The sequence below is a fragment of the Excalfactoria chinensis genome, chromosome 17 (genome assembly GCF_039878825.1).
Source record: "Excalfactoria chinensis isolate bCotChi1 chromosome 17, bCotChi1.hap2, whole genome shotgun sequence".
Lineage (NCBI taxonomy): Eukaryota > Metazoa > Chordata > Aves > Galliformes > Phasianidae > Excalfactoria > Excalfactoria chinensis.
Genome location: NC_092841.1, coordinates 738,699 through 757,853, shown reverse-complemented (window position 1 = coordinate 757,853; position 19,155 = coordinate 738,699). Strand labels below are relative to the sequence as shown.

The window sequence follows — 19,155 nt, the reverse complement described above, 5'->3', positions numbered from 1 at the left end:
CTCATGGTATTAATAATCCCTTGGATGTCTTTGTTTAAAGTATTGCAGTGGGAAGTGCTATTTTAAGGCTCCATTGAGTCAGGCGGAATGTGAAACCTCCTCCCGCTGGACAGTTCACACTTGGTGCTTATCTGCATGCACGCTGGTATTTTGTCTAATACAATGTGGAGATTAGCTCTCCTCGTAATTTCACTTTCACAATTTACATTTCATGTGTTTGCAGCAGCCACAACAGTCTGTATGAGATCGTGTCCGTATGTTCCTGGTGTGTCATGTAGGTTTAGTGGTAGGTCTGTGTGCTGGGAGGCTGCAAGGGTCCGTTCCTGCAGGGCGCTGGCTGGGCAAGCTGCTCCTGGAGCCATCAGGAAAGTTCAGCTTGCTAACAATTCATCAAGTAGCTATGAACAGCACTTGGCTCTTTAGCTGGAGATAACACTCAGCTGACTCGCTGCACGTTCAGAAAGCATTTCTGTTTTGGAAGTGCCCCTAAGGTGCTCTTGCTCGGCAAATTGGCTACATCAGTGCAGGAGAGGTCCTGCTGCAAGCACTCCAGCTCTGGGACTGCCACGTGTGCCAGCACATCAGAGCTGGACACAGCCGAGACCGGCATGGGGAGCGGTTTTCCTTACGTCGTCTGTCATGTCTCATTGTGATTGTGGTCAGAAACTCATGTCTGCAACCCAAGGAACTGGAAACCCTTCAGCTAGGAAAATCAGAAAGGTGTGAAAGTCATTGCTGGAAAAGGAAATATTTCTTTTAAGACTGTAGCAGAAGCCCAGAATAAAACTCCTGCTCAGAGAATGGTCCTGGCTTTCTTGCCTAAATCCTCATGGGAAGGAACAGCAAAGGGAAGAGAGGTGGGCAATCAGAGATGTGTTTTTAAGTGCGAAATTATTTGCATAATATGAACACAGTATGAACAAAAACTGTTCTTAATATGAAGGAAGGAAAATATTGGAAGTCTAACAAAATAACAGAAGGAGGCCGTGGTTCGAGAACTATCTAGAACTGCTGTAATTCGTTGTTCCAGCTTTGCAGGGGTTATAGCAACAGCATAGCTTGACCAGCTCAGGCTTTGTGTGGTGGCAGCCAGGAACAAGGCTGATAAGGACGCGGGAAGTTTCAGCTCTGGTGGGTTTTTCTCTGCTTCGAGGGAAAGCTCATTTCACCACAGCCCACCTCCTGGCACACGTCTGGATCTAGATCTGAGGTACTTACCAAGCTTTCATGGGGGCAAGCAGGTTCCTCTTCCTTTCTGTTTGTCTGGCTTTTATCCCACTTACCAAAACTCTTCTATCAGGCGAGCACCCTGCAGTCACATCTTGACTGGCTCCTTCAGACAGAAGCTGGGACCATCCTCTCCCCTTGTTGGAACACGACGCATGCAGGGCGAGTGGGCACATGCAGTTCTCTGCTCTGCTTGCTTCCTAGAGATCTTGGCTTGTGGGTATTGCAGGTGAGAGATTCCCAGCAGCAGCCCCAGAAGAGAGGTGGCAGGAGATTCAACTGTATGGCAGAGACATCAGATTAGGTGTCATGAGATTGAGCCCAACTAGGCACACAACACAGACTTGTACCCTGCGGCCCAGGTCCCCTGTTCCTTACTTTGGATTCACACTAGAGTGGCAGGCTGGGATCATTGTGACTGGGTGAACGTTTTTGCATGGGGCCATGCCAGGCAATTGTCCAAGGCTCCAGAAGGTTTGGGAAAAGGGCTTTGTTCAAGGCAAGCCCAGGTATTGTGAATAAGATTTCCTGGATTGTTGTCACACACACATTTTCTGATTTGCATAAAATATTTCCTGTGGTTTCCAACATATCCTCTCCTCCACAAGTCCGACTGAAGCAAGGCAGAAAGTGTGCCCAAGTCAGAGTCAGGAGCTCCCACCCACAGCCTATGGCTCCAGGTTCCAGAGGCGGATGCAGAAATGAGCTGGTCCAGGTGTCAGCCCTGTTCTCCAGGGCCCATCTGCTGCAGCAGCACAGGGATACCCTGGGAAGGGAGCCGAGTGATCCCCATTGCAGAGGGCATCTGTGGCTCTGCTGGGAGCATCCTCCTGCAAAGAAAAATAAGTGTATTTTGGAGAGGGGAAGTTTGCTGAGCGTCAGTTTCTAGGGCTTAGCAGTACGTGTTAGTGCTGGATATCAACAAAACATGTTATTGCTTTATCCTTTGTAACCTTGTTTATAAATAGCGCAATCTCTGTTTTACCCTTAACTCTGCAAAGATGAAGTTGATTTATTATTGTTCTTTCAGCTGTGGCTAATAATAACGTGTGAACTCCGTGCAGAGCTGATCTCTGTACCACGGACTCCGTTGTAGTGAAATCAGTGAATCCAAATACAGGGGAAATGGGAATATGCCAGAGGTGTTGTCAAGACATTTTGCACACCATTGTGAGGGCGAACCAAGGGCCAGGAACATCTTTGTTTAAAGCCTGTGGTCTCCTCTGGCAGGTAGCAGCTGGTACCTCTCTTCTCTTAAGTGGCACAGAGAGCTAGAAATGATTTACAAGGCAGAAACAAGAACATGCCAGCAACACTTTTGAAACACATTTTTTTCCTCTAAATCATTTTCAAGTATTTTTCTGTAGAAGCCAGAGCCCTGCTGAGGAGCACTGGCTCAGGCCTGCGCTTCTCCCGTTTATGGTACCCCACACGCAGGCAGTAAATGCCCCTGTTTGTTGGCCCCATCGTTCCCTTGCCATCACATAGCTGCCTTTGGAGAGGTCTGATCCCTGCTTCTGGCCTGGCAGGGCTTCTGAACTTTCAGGGTTTCACATCCTGCCCCTCAACCATCACACTCCTGTTGCAAACAAGTGCTTTCAGTTCTTGCCTGGAAGCTCCTTAACTGTGACCTTGCTGGAAAACTCAGCTAGATGAGGAGGACTGTGTTAAAATGGGAAACAACAATCAATCAAATCCTCCTAGCACAACATGGAAGGAAAATTAATACTTAAAATGCACATATGATGACTTTAATAGTCTGTATCCTGGAAAAAAGTGATTAACTGCTTAGGACAAACTAATGAAAGGTCGCTCGGACAATACTTGCACAGCACTCCATTGTACTGCATCACGGACTTATCGGTTCTGTTGGACGGGGACTCACACATGATCCCAGGCACTTATCTCTGTTTTATACTTTATGAAAAATTGATTGACTCCTTTTGCCCAAGAATTTGCATTAAATAAGAAATAAAACATTGTTTATGGGCAACTTTGTCTTCCCATAATCAGCAGAGGCCAGTTTTATAAGAACAGGGTATCAGCTCTTAATACTGCAAAGTACCTGCATATTTGACATGGCAAAGTGAACTCTTCTGTTATTATCTCAGCTGGATCAGGTCCTAAACTTAAACAGAAACAGCAGCGAACATTTTCCATTCTTTCTGCCCATAACTAGCTTCCCGCGTTGTCTGGCACTGATCGCATCCTGCCTAGGTAGCCCCAGCAGAGATCCCCACCTCTCGCCACCCCCCAGCTGCTCTGAGATAGATGAGTTTCTGTGCAGAAGGGGGTCTGTGGCAGGCCGTGGGGTGCCACGCTGCCCCTGAGTGTGCTCCTACCATACCATACAAGACAGGCCTAGTGCTCCCATGGTAGCCACTGACATGCACTGCAGGAGTTGAGGATCATGATCCAGGAAGGTGTCCTGATGTGCTTGCTCTGCTCTCATCTCCTACCATCTGCTATTGACTGTTTCCTTGGCTAGATGGGCTGTGGTCGTACAGACAGGTTGCTCTTATGTTCCCTTCTGATGGCTATATCTGGGGTTAAAGGCTCTGCCATCTTCCAGAGTAGTCATGGTGCCGGGACTTTTCCTGGGCTGACTGCCTGCTGCACCTAGGAGCCCATTGGAATGGAGCTCCATTCTGAACAGGTCTTTCTCTCTTGTGCTGTCCTTTACCTCGAGTTCCTTCTTCCTCCCAGGATAATAACAGGTGTGGTTAGCAGCCCCAATGAAAGCAAATGGGACTTTGTGGAGGGTACCAGGGTGAGTAAAGCCCAGTGGCACACCCTCATTACAGACAAGGCAAACAGTGAGACCATACTATGAGGACTGTGTTCTCTGCTGGGCACCTGACATGGAAGCACATATGTGAGAATGTGAGAACGTGAGATGTGAGAACACATGTCAGTCAAACTTCCCACCAGACCGTACCCACTCCTCTCCACTGGAGCTAAGCATTCATGTGATCTCCTCGATGGTTTCATTGCTTTTCAGCAATGCCTCATAGCTACAGGGTGGAAATGCTTCTTGACCTCCTTGGGAGCAAAGTGTGTGCCCCAGGGAGATGGATTCTATTTATCTCAAAACAAGACATGTATTCCCTGAGTGCTGAGAAAACAACCTCTGAGAGGGATGTTACGCAGTCCCTCTTCCTAAAGAAGGTTTTATTTTTCTAAATAAAATAAAATGTGAGAAAGCCTTCAAAAATGTTGCAATATACCTCAGTGCTATGTGGTGCTGCAGCCAGTGCCAGGCAGAAAGAAGTGTTAGATCTCACAGCTCTAGACGCTGCAGCTTATGAACTCAGGCAGCATTTTCAGAGATTTCTCTTTAAAGCTGGAAGGAATGAGAAATGAAGTTGGTTCTACAGGTACTTACATGGGAGCAGCACCGAGAATCACCCAAAGCTTGGAGCCATTCCAAAGCTTTGTCCCATCCCTGAAGTTAAAATGCTGCTAACACCTGTTCTAAGGTGATGTGGCTGTGGAGCCATGGGCGTGCAGCTGGCACTGAGCTACCAGGGAGAAAAACGTGCTCAGATGTGGGGGTTCTCACCCACACCTGCCAGCAACACTGTGATCTGCACGGATGATCAGCTTGTGCAGAAGACCTCTTGTGTGCACACAACATGCAGAGCTGCAGCTCAGCAGAAGGAAACAGCTAAAAGCACTGGGAAACCATGACCAGAATCAATAACAGACTGGGCAATCTGGGCACAAAGATCCAGTGGGACATCACACTTTCTGATAGTGTGAGTGTGCAAAGGAAATGCGGCAGCAGCATGTTCTACCACGAGCACTCTGGTAAGATGTGCTCATAGAGTAGAAGATGGCCCTGCCTGCAGCCGTGCAGCCTTGACGGGGTAGAACTTTGCTGCAGTCACAGGGGCAGAGGCTGTGCTCAAGGCTGTGCTGAGCTCACCTTGTTTGCTGGGCTCTGCTGGCTGAGAATAGCACTGGAGCAAGAGGAGTTCAGGTTCTGCCTGCTTTCACTGCTCTGCTCCTGTTTCTCAGGTTAACCCACCAGGGTCTGCAGTGTCCTCCCTGCCCAAGCTGGGGGTCTGCGCTCCCAGCAACACCTGCCTCCTGCCTGCCTGTAGGACCCTGTAGGTGTCAGTTCTGCAGTACCTTTCACTAATGACAAATTCCTCCAGAAACAGAGAGAAAATGACCCAGAAATGCTGTTACATATAAACCACACAATTATATAAAATCCTGCAAGCATCAGATAAGACCATAACAGAGAAAAGGTCACAGCAACACCAGCTATGTCACGAATAGCAGCAACAAGTAGCAGCCAGCGCCTGAGTCAGGCTAAGGCTAGAAAGATGAAAAGATAGAAATGTTGTTGGCTTCAGTCCTTTTGTAGTGAGTTCCAGATAGCTGTCAACTGCTGAACATTCGAACAACCAGGGCCTCCCAAAGGGAAATAACATCTTCGGAATGACCAGGCTGAAGAAAACACCATATCTTAGATGATGCATTGATGGGGAAAAATAAATTCAGAAGAGAATTTGGTGCTTTGCCGAGCAATGTCCCACAGATAAGCCTGTACCAGTTCTTCAGTCACGCACTAATGATCTTCGGTTCACTACATGTTATAAATCTCTCTGATGGATACAGAAAGGGTAATAAATGAATAAATAAATAACAAACACTCTACGGATAGTGCTGGTCATAGAAAGATGAATTAATCATAAACACTGTTTTCAAAGGCTGTGACACGAATGAGCATTCCTTTGATATCAGCCGTGCTCCTCTTCCCACCAACTTGTTCTCAAATAAACATCCCAGTAAATATTTGTCTCCTTGCTCCAGACTTGCAAATGAAACGAGGAAGGCCACATCCTCTCCTGGCCTGCAGGCAGCCATTCCCCCGGGCTGCTGGAGTTCTGTCTGGTTCACCACACCTCCTCAGTCAGTGTTGGTTTGCTGCCTCTGGACCAGCCCCTGTGGGCACCTTTTGGGGCTGAAGGGGTAAAAGAAGCGCTCAGAGAAGGAGAGGTCTCAGACTGCTTTTTACATCTGCCCAGGGCGAGACTCTGCTGTCTGTAAGGATGATCTCAGGTGACTGGTTCCGGTGCAAAGTGGTACTGGCAGCATAATTGCTCTGCTGGCAACTTAATCTCCTGCATATTTTTGCCTTCTTTTGACCTCAGCCCATGTTTTTCTTCTTTCAGTTCTCCTGTTTCTCCCAGCTTCACCCATGGGGCTGCAGCACTGTGGGGCACTTGCTGCCTTCCAGCACTTACAATCTCTTCTATCATGGCTTCGCTGCACTCTTCTCTGTAGAAGGTCTCCTAAGAAGTTTTGATGCACAGTCTGCACTGGAGTCCTTTCTGATGAAGTGCTTTCCACCCACATGAACCCAGTGCGTTTCACCGAGGTTCCCCTGCAGCCCAAGCCTTTGTTCCTCTTCGTGCCCCCTCACATCTTCACACCACTGCAGCACACCAGAGCTGAAACCATGGAGCTCTGTGTTGCATCCCCCACTCCTCTGGGGATGGTGCTTCCAGGTCTGAGCACGATGCTGGCAGGGGAGGAGGTTACTCTGCCGTGCCCAGCCATGGCCCAGCGGCTCTCCTGCCCAGTGGCAGTGCCATCTGCCAGGGCTGAGCAAGGCAGCAGTGAGCTCTGCTGGGATGCAGGGATCCCTGCTGGCCTCAGTGCAAGGCTGTCTAACAGATTCATGGCTGATGCCAGAACCCTGTTTCCTCTTTCTGGTGCCATATGATTGCAAACTCCTATTTCATTCTCTGTCTGCTCTTCTTCCTAGGTGAAGCCCATTCATTATTTTTAACTGTATACATAACTCTTCTTTATCTCCAAACCCTGCTGCTCCTCCTGCGCAGACCAATTACATGACTGCATGCACTCTGTCTCCTGCTAGCTTGCCTGAGCACAAACCAGCTTGCTACTCCTCTCTCTGTTTCCATATGCAATATCCAGAGCCCTGAGGCAGCATTTTTGGTGCATGGTTCTGCAACTGCTCTCCCATTCCTCAGGCTGCAGAGAGGCCGCCACTGGGGCAGCAGCCCGCCCTGCATACACTTGTGTCAAAACATCTGCTTCCTGCAGCATGGCGTGACCTTGGCCATCTCTCTCATGTATTTGTTCTGCTTGACCTCATGAATTCCCTGGTGGCTGCAGTGGCTGCTCTGCTGAGGCAGGATCTGATGTCTGCCCTCCGTAATCCCACACTTGGACGGGTACCGCACCTCAGACTCATCTTCAAGCTATTGCTTCCTGTTGGCTTCATCCTTACCACATCTGAATCCTCAGTTCTCACATACCAAAGCCAACTGCTGTCTCCAAGTCATCTGAGATTCTACTCATCTTTTTTTCCTGAAAGCAATGGGGTTTCAGGCAACTAGGAATGCTTTCTGCTGCTGTGGATGACTGCTGCTCAGACAGTTTGGGATCCTCTGTTCACCTGGGGCTGTGAAGCCCTACACGAGCAGTGTCTTCTGGCAGCAGCATGGAAAACGTGTGATGATCTCTGGGGCAAACAACTCTGGTTACCTCCTTGCATGCAGCATTCCCTCTGTTAGATCTCCATGTTAACATTGCCCTGAGCTCACAGAGATGGAGAGCAGCTAATGAGAGATTTTACTGACTAATCTGAGGCACTCAGCAAGTCCTTAGCTTCCCCTGTTGCTCATTTTCCCTATACTGGAAATAAAACGGGTGGCAAAAGAGCTGGAAGATGTTTTTAAATGTGGTTCTGGCCTGCACAAGTAACTTTATAATGTGGCTATTGCTGCATATTGTTTCTTAATAGGCCCCTCAATTAGTTCTGCTGAATACAGCACAGTGGGAGAACTGGTTTTATCTCCCTGCCTCCAGCCTCAGTTTTAGCTCAGCCAAAGAGGGCTGTCCACTGCTCTTTCCCGGCATGGGGCTTGAGGAAGCTTAAGGTAAGGAGAAGCCTAAGGTGAAATCAGATCAGCTGCAGGACGAAGGGATGGAGGAGAAGATCCTGCACTCAGCAGCTTCAGCTGACAAACACAGCCGTCTTTGCTGGCACCACAGCAGGCCAGGCTGCAGGAAACACGCTGGGCTCCTTCCAGATTAGATGCCACCATCAGTAACAACGGACGTGCAGGACTTTGTGATGCTTGGTTTAAATCCCAGCCTCAGAGACGCCTGCACAGCCCCCTTGCCTTGCTGTGACTTATGAGATGCCTGGGCAGGAGCACTCGGTGTGACAAAGTGGCACATTGGTGGGTGGGTGTGGAAGGAGTCGGCTCCTGCCAGACAGTGAGGTTCTGCTCAGTGAATGCAGCAAACCCTCCAGCCTGAAGGCACAGGGCTGAGACTTGGGGCATGGCTGGGTGGTGTGAAGGCACTCAGCTGTGAAAAGGACAAAACTGTGCTCCAAGAAACTGCTAAAGTGGAGTCTGTCCACCTCAAAGCATGGCAGCTGCAGCACCTTTCACTCTGCCCATCCAGACCAGAGTTGCTACAGAACTGTGTGATGCTCTGGATTCCAGACTGGACTTGTCCTATTTGCTGTCCCGGATGCTGAAGAAAGACAACCCACCTCCTCTGTGTGACCCACAGAGATTCAGCATGTACCTCTTTGCTTTGCAGTACAGCCCCCTGAACACACACAGCACGTAATGATGCTGTCTCTTCACTCATTTTAATTCTGCCTGTGAAACAAACTGGAGGAGGGGAATAAAGGGACATCCATGGTGGAGAACCATTGAGATTGATATGGAAAAACACTAATGTTTTCACACAGTGAAGTGGAAACTATTGCAGGTGTTGAAAATTATAAGTCTTGAGTCATGTTGGAAAGAACACAGCTGAATTGAGGTCGGTCTGGAGAGTAAATTTTTGAGTGGGTAATGAGTAGCATTGAACACTAGAAGGAATTGCCTGTGCTGAGTTTAAACAGAAGGTCAGTGCAAAGCTGTGGTCAGAAGCAACCAAAAATGATCTTACTTGCAGTGCTCCTGAGGATAACACTGTGTCCTCCCATGGGCTGGTGGTGGCTGGCATGATTTCACCTGGAAGGAAGCAGCCTCACCTCAGAGGGTGCTGTGAAGACAGGAAAGGTGCAAACAAAGGCACAATAAATGGAGAGGCAGAAGGTGTCTAGCCTGAGGACATGATGTTTGACACCAGGTGGTGTGCAGAGATACAGAACCTGAGGGGCTGCAGATAAATGTCAGAGCATGCTGTAGTTCCCACTTCATTTTTGCTGTCATCATTCAAGCTCAAAGATGTACTCAGTGAGCTTTAAAAGTAGCACATCAAAGGTGGAGGAGGATCTAGGTGCTGTAAATGCAAACTGCGTAGATTCTGAGCACGTTACGCATTTATAGGGGTAAGAAATCCCCTGTGACAAGCTCCAGGGACATTACCCGATGGTACTTTTCAAAAGCAAAGTAGGAACTTGAACAGTGTGCTTTTCCTTTGGAAGTTTTGTATTCTTTTCATCCAGCAAAGCCTGCGTGAGGGGCAGGTGCAGGTCTCCGGGCAGGTGCATTCTGCTCTGGACAGGTGCAAGGAGGCTGAGCTTCTAAGGAGCCTTCTGTATGTCATGTCTGGTGAGCACTTGGAAGACGTGATGTAACGGTGTGTCTGTATTTTGGGGGATGATGGACAGTGATATCAGGAGATTTGGGAGCACTGAGTGTGTGGGTGTATGCACACAGTACGTACAAGGTGACTGGGTGGAATCTGGCTACCATGACTTGTGTCCTTGTTTCCCACCTCCTGGGAAGGCAGGGGATCTGTTGCAAACCTGTTGCTACAGGTTGGTGGATTGTGGAAGAAGTGGATTATCCTCGGATTATTTTGCTGCTGGTCTGTTCTCATGGCTGGGCAAGTCAGGAGGAACATATCATCTTTAGTGCTCTGCATTTGCTGCCTATTCATCCTTCTACTCCTGCGTTTCCTTATGGACACCCTAATGTGCAAAAGGATCCTGTCCTGTGGCAGATCTCTAAATCATAGTGTTGCTGCCCACATTTAGCTCAGAGTCACCAGAGGGTTTCTGAGGTTCCCATCCAAAACCAGGATGGAGCGACCAGAGGGTGCATTTTCCTTCTTAGCTTTGTATTCACCTCAGGTGTGAGCAATTTGTCTGGCCTCCAGCACTTACCCAAGTGCTCTCCAGTTTCTTGTATCAGGTGGATGCGTTCTCCTTGGCCCCATTCTCTGATGGTAGCCACTGGAACCCAAGCACTACCAAGGGGAATATCTATGCTGGGAACAGCTTCAGCCGTGCCTTCCTCGCGACTCTTGGCCATTTCAGTCTGTGCTCAGAGGCACGAAGGTAAACGTGATGGTGTACCCATCAATGTGAATCCCGTTCCAAATCAGCAGTTCAGGGGAGCGCCCATCCTGCCACACCAGAGGTGGCTCTGCAGTACAGGAGGTGCTGCCAAGAGCTTTTTTTGACTGTTCAGTCAAAACTTCCCTTTGCCTATTTTTCCATTGCTCCTGGGCACAGTATGTGCCTTCTTGGAGCACCCCAAATAACCTTCACTCGCTACCATTGAGTTATTGTTTCATTTAAATGATATTGGAAGCTCCTTCGGCCCCAGCCAGGGAGAAAGGCTCTCCCTCCTTGCCAGGGGACTATGTAATGCACCGGTTGCTGCCAGCTCTGCTCTGCAGGGGCCAGGAGAGAAGCAGGAGGGACATAATGTGCTTTCCATGAGGGAAGCCCGTCCTATCAAGGTCTGCTGGGGCTTGCTCTGCTCCTGGCATGGTTGCCTCTCTCAAGCTGTACACAAATTGATAAAGTCAGACAGCTGGATGAAAGAGCATAAATACCCTAAACTTAAACATGCAATTGAGAAGCCGAAGGCAGGACATAAATAACTGCACTCTCGCTTTCATGTTTATCATACAATTGCAACAGGACCATATTTGGAATAAATATTCCAATATATGAATGCAACATGTGATTGGAGTTTATCTGTTGTTATGTTTTGAATAAATAGAAAACTCATTATTTCAGATATCCCCCTCTTCTCACTTTTCTCCAGACGAGGTGGAGCTCAGCAGACCGGACGCTGCTAGAGCTACATTTCATGTTTTCAAAAGCCTTGAGCCTTTCCCCAGAGCTGAGCTCATCACAGCCAGTTCTTGGGGCAGCCGGCAGGCAGGATCCATGCCGGCAGCCCATCCTGCTGCACACCAGCCCATCCCATCCTGCTGATCTGCTGCTCCTCCTCTCCAGAAGCCTTGCTAGGTAGGTGCTGTGGGAGGGGAGAGTGTGGTTTGCTTGTGGCAGTTGTGAGGGACCACAGCAAGGCTGTGGCAGGATTGGATTCTCCATCCGAAATGGGACAGAAACTCTGCGGTCATCTCTCAGGGCTCCCAGGGCTGGATTTGCTGCCAGAGTTGCTGTGGGACACAGGAGTGGTGGATGAGACCCTTTGAGAGGCCTTTGTTCAACTGTGTGTCCGGAAGGTGCAAGCTGCCATCATTGGCCTCTTTTCTAGGGACTGTAATCCATAAAGGAGGACAGGAGCTCACTGCCCCTCCGGGCTCCCCGTGATGATGGCAGCTATCCTCCTAGGATATGACTCTGTCTCCTAGCAGCAGTAGCATCATAGCTGAGCTCCATAGCACAGATCACACCAGTGACATCCATCCTGTTCTAGATCCTTCAGGTGCCCTCGAGGTCCCTGTCCCCACCTGCAGAGCATCTTGTACATTTGGGTGGATATCCTTGCAACTGCTGCTTATGCGCGTGGGGTCCTGCTTCCGCCAAAGAGAGAGTTGTGCTGGAGCCACGATTCTGCATCAGCGTTGTAATGGAAGAGGCTGCCCTTCCTCCTGCAGACCTTGCACCTGAGTGAAGGCTCCTTCAGGGCTCTGTAGAAAATGTCATGACTGGAAGCACCTTTTTCTTGGCCTGGGTTGTAGGTGTTCAAGCTGTCTTTTGTCAAGTTATTCATCTGGAGTTAGTGAGATGAAAGCTGCCGTGGTGTGGAGTAAGGCAGGGTGAGCACCCAAGGAGCCTCAGAATCCTCAGTAGAACAAAAGCTCGGTGCTGGAGCACTGATGTGTTCACAGCAGGGGTTTAGTGTTTGGGATGGGCTCATTGGAGATCGCACTCTTTCTTCAGGCACTCTGCTACTGCTGTAGTGTTTAGCTTGGCCATTGACACCTTTCAAATGGTGAACAGCCTATTAACTGCTCACAAGGACTGGCCAGAGTCCAGTGGCACTGGGACTGCAGGGAGCCTTACCCAAACGCTGATGTGGAAATTGTTTTACACTTTGAGTTTTAATACTGTCAAAATCAGAGGCACAGCCAGCCATGGGCAAGCAGCTGACATACAAAAAATGCCTTCAAAAGCATTAAGAATGATGTAGCAAAAACAGAGGATCGAGTCCACTGCTAGGAATATCTTTACCCCAAAATCTGTGTTGCTATCCAAGGTTATAATTACTCACATTTGTAAGAAATCCAAATCTGTTAATGTGTGGAGGATGCACAGGCTGGTCTGTGCAAACACTATGAATATACATATGGGGAGAGATGGTGTGACCAGCACAGAGGTTTTTTGAAGGCAGATACTCTCTGGTTAATAATTCTCTGGAACAGGTTGCCCAAGGAGGCTGTGGATGCCCCATCCCTGCAGCCATTCAAGGCCAGGCTGGATGTGGCTCTGGGCAGCCTGGTCTGCTGGTTGGCGACCCTGCACATAGCAGGGGGTTGGAACTGGATGAGCACTGTGGGCCTTACATGCTTACAGGCATTGTGGTAGCACGACTGACAGCCAACCAAAGTGTTAATGCAAATCTTACCTACTGCTGGCCAGTGAAGCTGGCCATGGCTCTCAGGATTCATGTGAGCCATCTCCAAAGTCCTGCATGATGATGCTCCTCAGTTTTGTTCCAGCCCTTCACAAATGCAGCTGCTGAAAGCAGTGGCACCTTGTCGTGACAATGTGGACTGGATCAGAGGCTGTACCCAAGGTTATCTTTGCTGGGGAAATGCAATGTTGCAAAGTAGCATTTCCCATGACATTCCCTCTATTTTCCCTTTCACTCTGATTCTTACTAGATTTTGGCAGAGAACATTTCACTTAATTCCATTTACTTTTAAAAACGAGAGTTCTGTGATTAATTTTCTTCTTTCTATTGTCTCAGAAATGTTGGTCAACAGGGAGAATAATCAGCCTTCTGGACTAGATTTCCAACATACACTGGGGTTCTGTGTTGCGTCACATTGCCAACTGACTCCCAGGCATGGGCTGCATTTGAGAGGAAATGAAATCTCAGGGCATGACATGTGGAAATTCACAATAACTCTGTTGCACGTTTTCACGATAGCAAGCATACATGTGCACTCACCACTGCCAGTGCACTCGTGTGCATGCACATGCACACAGGTGCTGCCTCTTGCTGTTGCACACACACATGCTGGGCAGGCACACTGCTCTTCTCCACTCTGCTGGCACTGCAAGCCCCAGCCCTCAGCACCCGCATACCAACACACCCTGCTGTCACACACCATTGCAGTGTTCCCTCCTGAACACTTTGATGGGCCTTGGGGTTCTGTGCGCTCCTGGGGCCTATGGAAATGTCATCTCTCCAGAGCCTGAAGTACAAATCATCATCAATCCCTACACTTGCCAGCTTCTTTCTCCTGCAGGGATCACAAGCTATGGATGTAGGAACCTTTCATAATCTTTTTCATGTCTTGCTTTCTACTGGTTCCATAACTACACCCCTGTTTGCTTGGTGACTGGGAGCAAGGCAGGAACAAAATCTGTTGCTCCTTCTCCCAAGTGTCACTGTCCCTTTGCCCAACAGCTGCCTCCTCCATGCCAAGGACACGTGCCAGTGGGTACAACTGGACTGAGGAACAGTCCCCACTAAATCTCATTGTTGCTTTGCATGCAGGCTGGGGTACCTCTCAGCTGGGTTCACACCAGCAGTCTGTTTACAACCACTCAAAACATCCAGCTGCTCTTTTTTACAACCACCATTTTCACCTCTTAAGAGAAGATGTGAAGAGGTGCACAGCAAGGGTGGACAGCAAGGAATCCATCACTGCTTGTGATCTCCTCTGCCCCAGGAAATGGTGCTCGGGTACCGATCCCTCCTGAGTGTGACTCAGCCCTGCAGGTTCAGGCTGCTCCTAAACACAGCGCTCTTTCGCTCAGCGCAGTTAACTCGGAACAGCGAGTTGAATTTGTTGACACATCTCAGAAAGATCTCACTGATTAATGCACTGAATCTCAAACACGGGCTAAGAGCATGAAATCCCTAACAGGGGTTTAGATCAGAGATAACGTAATAATACACAGAACTCTTGGAAACATTTTCAAACCATGTAATGTCTATATTCTTAGTGTTCCTGACAGTGCTAATGGAACCAGCTAGTTGACAAGATCTCTTCTGTATTCAATTCCCTCATCACTTTTAAACCCCTTTTCATGTAGCTGTGGGTTTTACAGCACTGCCTAAATCTTCCCTGCCTGCAGGATCCGGGGGCCTGGGCTGAAAGAGCCGCAGTTGCTGCTTTGTGATGGGGTTGTGTGATGCAGCTCAGAAGATGAGCAGAGGCATATGTCCTTCCTAGTGGCAGGGGGGATTGATTTTATGGAGGAGAGTAAGTGACATGGGCCAAGAGGAAGATGCAGATGATGTTTCTCAGCTGTGGGGTCCGTGCTCTGCTTCTTAGCAGTGTGAGGAGGGGTATGGAGAAATGCTGAGTGTTTGAGGCAGGTTAGGGAATTCTTATCACTCTGCCTCATCCTGCAGGGAAAGGCGGACGGGAGACCAGACTGTGCAGTGATTCATTAAATAGCTCTGCTCCCCCTGCCAGAGCCTTACATGGTGCACAGCTCACGCCTGGTGCCTTAATCCTTTGAAGATGCTGGGTCAGTTTTTCCTGTTCATCTGGCTCTGGCTGCACGTGCCTGCAACACACTGAGCAGCTGAGTTTTTGCGAGCTCCCCGGGGGAGGGAAGGAGGGAGGGAGTAAGGAGAGATTTTAGCTTCTGCTACTTATGTGCTCCATGCCTCGTGCTGTGTTTGTAAAGTGAGCAGTGAAGGCGGAGGTGGTGCCCCTGCCTCTTCCCACCACATGTGCCCATGCCATCCTGTTTACACTCCAGGATTCACGGCAAGCAGCTCTGCGATTTTGTGCCAAAGCATTCAGGAATATTTTCCCTGGGTTGTGAGGCAGCAAGGGGGAAGGTTCCTGAGCCCCCCTCCGAGTTCTGGCACTGGTGAAGCTGAACAAGCTGGAAAAGGGCCCTTCCCAGCAAGAGCCAGGCATGCACACACAATGGCATGTGCTCTCAGGAGGGGATAGTTCCCATCCAAGCCCCATGTGCAGCCAGCTCAACAGACCACGTCACCTTCACCTGGTCCATCTGTGGGTCTCCATGCCCACTGACTTTGTTTTCCACTTTGGTTGCTCCCAGTCTTTGTCAGATGACTGCCCTTGAGTGTGGTAGCAAAACAGGGCTATTTGGAGCTTCTACAGTCTGAGGAACAGCCTCTGGAGTTGGGCAGAATCAGCATCATTGGCTCCAGTTGTTCCCTGGGCATGGACTTTGTGTCAAGGCACCTGTGAGCTGAAGGCAAGTGAAAGGAAGGGCAGCTGTTACCTCGTCACACAGCACTCAGTGCCACCAGCCTGTGGCTGGTTGTGCCAGCCTGGCCTGGGGTTGGGCCACAGTGCCTTGGTCTCTACCCCAGGAGCATCCATGGAAGGAGAAGGGGAAAGCAGGATGGGGACTGGAGGATCTTCAGGGATACCTTGGGTACAGCTTGGATCTGCCTGAAGCAGGCATTGAATGACATAATTATCTTCAGGCCAGCATAAAAACAGCAATTTCTAAACCCTGAGGCTACCTATGAGCCCCTCAGGTGAGGAGTTTCCTGCTCTTCTTTCAGAGAACAGTTTCTGAAGCTTTTTCCAGACTTGGGAAATGTTGGCAACTTCAGAGAATGAAAACTTCTCTTGCTGAGCCCTACCAGACTGAACACACATAAAGCACAAACAGCAGTCTTCCCACTCTGCATGGCATGGCTTGGTGATACACTGCAATGTAACAGTACAGGGGCTGGATCTGATCCTGTTCGCTTCATCTTGCAGCTCTGAATGCCTTTCAGAAACTGCCCCATGCAGTCAAAGGTTCCCTATGCTTCACTGCATCTCCTGGTGGCTCCTTGTCAGCAGGGCATGGTTAGGGTTTGTTAGGGTTTGCTACTTGAGATTCTCCTGATGGGAAAGTCGATAAGAATAATTAATATAATTAACCAAACATGAGGTGCTGCTGCTGGTGGTATTGGTCTCATCCGTAGCAGGAGAGGGATTTGTAAAAGTAAAAGTTTTGATTAGAGCAGTGATATTTGGAAGGCTTTTACATTTTAGAATGTATGTTCTCGGAGTCCATACATTTGCTGCACTGTGCCAGCATTGACCATGGTGCTCTGGAGAAGTGGGCTTCTGCTCCAGCCGGCTGGAAGTCGCAGTGCACTCAAGACTGGGGTGCACCAGTTTGTCACAGGACAAGCATGGCCTACCATTGTAATGTCAACATGGAAGATACAAAATCAGTGCCCCAGGATGGTTCCTCCCAGCTGTGACACGGAGCCCATGGGAGCTGATGTCTGGAGAGGTGCATGCAGCTCTGGTTGCCTGCTTCAGGAAAGACGCAGCCACTGCTTTCTGTGCGTACATCTGGGGTAGATAGCAGGGATTAGGAAGAGCTTTTCTTGTCTGTTTAAGCTACAGATCTTTGCTGGCAAGAGAATAAATGGGCATAAATAGATCACTATGAATTTTAATCTGGAAATGAGGAAATACAGTCTGGAGTTCGGGAGAGAGACAGAGGAACACCTTCCCTAGAAATAGTGGTGATCAACCCCATTTCTTTGAAATGGAGCTTTTTCACTGCACGGTCAGGTTCAACAACCTGCAGCTCAGTGGCTGCCTGTTTGGGCCAGCTGCCCAGAGCCAGGAATGTCTGCCTTGCCCACAGGGGACAGCTGAGCACAGAGGAGCTGAGGGCAGCTTTGGCAGAAGCTCTGGTTATCAGCCCTTCTGGAAGTTTATAATCACTCCAAAGTGCATTTGTTATCCCCCAGGACATGCTGAAGTCCTGTTTTTTTCTGGCTGGAGGTTTCTGGATGCTGGGACAGAGGGACTCCTGCAGCGTATGCACACAGAGGGAGAGATTTTGCTAAATACCCACACTGCAGCTCTGTGTGCTTGGGAAATAACAAATGTTCTCTTGGGAATTATCACCAACTAGATCTCTGTATCCTACAGTCCTGCACCGTTCTGTTTTAGGGTAGACAATGTGTCTGCCACATACAGCTGCTGCAGCTGCTTATCCCATAGGAGCCCTGCTACGCAGCCCTAGCAACTCCTGGGTCTGCTTCCAGGTAGGGGAAAAGGGACGTTCAGAGGGGTCAGCTGGGCTGGGAGGGCAAAGCACAACCCACAAGGGAGCTGAGCAAATCTTTCTTGCCATGCACCCAAAGCAGAGAATACGCAGGAGCCCTCTGAGCTGTGAACTGAGGGAAACAAGGGTGTGTTTGTCACATATCAGCGTAGGGTAATGACAGCTCCTCACATACAGAGCAGCTTTTAACCCCCCTTTCCTGGTGAGACCCAGCAAGTTTCCTCACACAGGCACTTGGCAAGGCAGAGAGCAGAGACCCCACAGCCAGAGCTCAGCCTGCTCCCCGGGGCCCCACCAGCATGCCCCTATTCATGAGCAAGGAGTTTAAACAAAAATCATTTGACTTGGCTATTTGTTAGCATTCACATTGTGTGACTGATAGTTTAAATCATCTACTATTGTTTCTGTTCCCTAACTGGATGGCTTATAAAGAGGAGACCCAAAAATACATTCTGGTAAGGAATATCAGATGAATACTCACTTGGGATGAAATCTGCATGCCTCTGCCCTGCAAACATTTGCCCCAGCATGGAGCTGTTATGCACATGCTGACCAGGAACCCCAGTGCGACCAGAAATCCCACGAGCTGGATGTCCCGCTGTGCTGAGCACACTCATTGGCAAAGCTCCTGCTTGATGCAGTGTGGCTACCCCAGGGGGCACTGAGCAACTGCCACCCAGAGCTGGGTTTGGAGAGCGCAGTGGGCAAGGTGCTCAGCAAAGTCTGGCCTTAATGTCTGTGAGCTTCATGTTGTCTTCTGCACACCTTGCAGAAAAGGTCACTTGAGGTCCTTGCTAGAAGCTGTACTGATCACAGTGTCCAGACCCTGTGACATCTTCTCCACCTCTTTCCTGCAGGTTGTGAGGTGGAGACCACAGATGCAGCAGTGCACTCATGGTTGTGGCTTCTCTCTGGGCAAGTCACATCCCTGGCTGTTAGCAATGAGTAATACCTGGTGCGTGCCCTGTCTGTGCATGCACATCCAGCACTTCTGCAAGCCACCTTTGGTGGAGCACAGTGCAGGCAGGTGGGACGCAGTGCCTCCATACACCCTGGTTTTAATATCATCTGCAGCTGAGAAGCAACTCGGTACCCTTTTTCCTTCCACTCTGCCTAGCACCCAGAGGGAGCAACAAAGATGTGGAAGGGCAGTACAGACACGGGGCACTGACCTGCACCACAAAACACAAAACATGTTCCCTGCTCCCTCAGTCCCTGCCATCCCCATCTGAAAACATTCTGGTCTGTCTCTCCCCTCTGGAAACAGGAGGTGGTACCTGCTGCAGCTGCCCGCGTCCCTGTGGAGAAAGCTGGGAGCCAGATGGTGCTGCTTTATCTCAGATGGGTGATAAATGTTTGTGTAGGATGGGGAGTTTGGGGCACTGGTGGGATGGACACAGTGCAGAGCTGCCTGCCATCTGATGCCAGCAGGAAGCACTGAGCTGGGCTCAGGCACTGCAATTTCCAGGGAAGAGCTGTGTGAGTTCCTGGGAACGAGTGGGAAACCTCACTGAGAC

At 49.4% G+C, this 19,155-nt stretch overlaps 1 protein-coding gene across 6 annotated transcripts in view; it reads left to right on the top strand.

Moving 5' to 3' along the window:
* The window catches only part of MYOCD (myocardin), a 211,914-nt gene that overhangs the window by 140,720 nt on the left and 52,039 nt on the right, over positions 1 to 19,155 (top strand). Inside the window, exon 1 of one of the 6 annotated variants that reach the window (XM_072351838.1) lies at positions 11,383 to 11,446. The exons of the other annotated variants lie outside the window; for them this stretch is intronic. The gene's annotated coding sequence lies outside the window, so the exon portion shown is untranslated. Of the gene's footprint in view, positions 1 to 11,382; positions 11,447 to 19,155 lie in introns of those variants that run through there. 6 annotated transcript variants of the gene reach the window in all.